Source organism: Propithecus coquereli, unplaced genomic scaffold (assembly GCF_000956105.1).
Source record: "Propithecus coquereli isolate 6110/MARCELLA unplaced genomic scaffold, Pcoq_1.0 Scaffold185, whole genome shotgun sequence".
NCBI lineage: Eukaryota > Metazoa > Chordata > Mammalia > Primates > Indriidae > Propithecus > Propithecus coquereli.
In genome coordinates this window covers 1422987-1425012 of record NW_012143301.1, presented here as the reverse complement: position 1 = coordinate 1425012, position 2026 = coordinate 1422987, and the positions used below count along the sequence as shown (strand labels likewise).

General features: G+C 36.5%; 1 protein-coding gene across 1 annotated transcript in view; it reads left to right on the top strand.

Annotated features, from left to right (window-relative positions):
• INPP4B (inositol polyphosphate-4-phosphatase, type II, 105kDa) overlaps window positions 1–2026 on the top strand; it is a 480180-nt gene that overhangs the window by 261333 nt on the left and 216821 nt on the right. The window lies entirely within an intron of this gene.

Below are 2026 nucleotides of genomic sequence, written 5' to 3'. Positions count from 1 at the left end.
TTGGGAGGCTGAGACAGAAGGATCACTTGAGCCCAGGAGTTTGGGGTTGCTGTGAGCTAGGCTGACGCCACGGCACTCTAGCCAGAGCACTAGAGCCAGACTCTGTTTCCCAAAAAAAAAAAAAACAAACCTGGTCCATTTTTTTTCCTATCTTAAGAAACCAAAGCACAAGGTGGACTGATACATTGTTTTTCTGACTTACTGATGACTGTCAACAGAAATACCCGCTTCCCTATGGGAATGATGTAGTGAGATTTATTAGGTAGAAGGTGGTAGAGTATTTTGTTATACTCAGTTATGAGAAACTTGTCAAGGAAAAATGTATAGGTTTTCATAAACATACCTGAATAAGGTCCCCACTGACAAATATGATGTCATATTTATTACCATTCTACGTAATCCCGTGCCATTTCTCAACAAAATATGTTTTAAATACTCTTGTCAATTCCCCTTATCTTTAACTTATTTCTATATCAATTTTCTATGCATATTTTGCATAACCATATGGCCTGGCTTACCAGCAAAAGTCCACAACTGTGCCTGTTGTCTCAGCATCATGGTTAATGGTGCCTCCCACTCCCTTCTCAAAAGTCTCCCTGTTTGAATGACAAATGCTGTGATCATTCTCCTGGGACCCATCCTCTAGGGGGCTGAGGGTTACTGTACAGCATCAAATCCTTTATGTTAAGTACATTAACATACATATAAACGTACATACACAGAGACATGTAAAGACTCATTCTGACACCCTGTTTTGTAGCCTTTGTCACAACATAGTAGCTATAGGGTTAGAAAATTTGAAATGCAAAAACTCTTGTACACTGTTGATGGAAATGTGAATTGGTGCAGGCACTATGAAAGAAAGTGTGGAGGTTCGTCAAAAAATGTAAAATAGAAGGACCATATGATCCAGCATTCCAACTTCTGGTTATTTATCTAAAATTATTAAAATCAGGATTTCAAAGAGGTATCTGTACTTCCACATTTATTGAAGCATTATTACCAGTATCCAAGACCTAGAAGCAACCTGAATGTTCATTGATGGATCAATGGATAACGAAATTGTGCTATGTATAAAGAATGGAGTATTATTCACCCCTATAAATTACAGAAGAAAATGCTGCTGTTTTAAGACAAAGTGAATGAACCTAGAGGACATTATGCTAAGAAAAATAAGCCAGACACCGAAGGGCATGTGCTACAGGATACTATTTATACGAAGAATCTAAAATAGTCAAACTCATAGAAGCAGAGAGTATAATGGTGGTTGCTAGGGGCTTTGGGGAGGAGGAAAAAGGGAGGTGTTAGTTAAAGGGTACAAAGTTTCAGTTGTGCAAGATGAATAAGTCCTAGAGGTTCACTGGACAGTATAGTACCTATAGTTAACAATACTGTATTGCATAATTAAAATTTGGCTAACAGGGTAAATATTTTGTTGTGTTCTTATCATACACATAAATAATGATAATGCATAAACAGGGTGAGAAGAAACTTTTGGAGCTGATGGATAGGTGTATGGCATAGACTGTGCTAATGATTTCAAAAGTATATGTTTGTCTCCAAACTCATCAAGTTGTATATATATGCAACTTTTTGTAGGTTAATTATACCTCGATAAAGTTGTTTAAAAAAAGTTAAAATGAAATCTCTATTCTGCTTTAAACTGTCTGAAATTTTATAATCAGAAAAATTAAACTGTATTCTTTTCTAGTTTGTGCATACCAATCATATATACACAACCAGCTGATGTGCAAGTTTAAGTGTAATTATAATTATTTGATGTGTAATTTTATTGTATTTGATAACCCTTGTAAGATACCTGAAATTTTAATTTAGGTCATATTCACCACAACTTATGCCAAATTAAAAAACTGAAAAAAATTGAGCTGGATTGGCCAAGGCATTTAGAGACTGCTATGGTCTGAATGTGTTCCCCAAAATTCATGTGTTGGAAACCTAATACCCTGCGTAACAGTCCGGGTACAGTGGCTCAGGCCTGTAATCCTAGCACTCTGGGAGGCCGAGG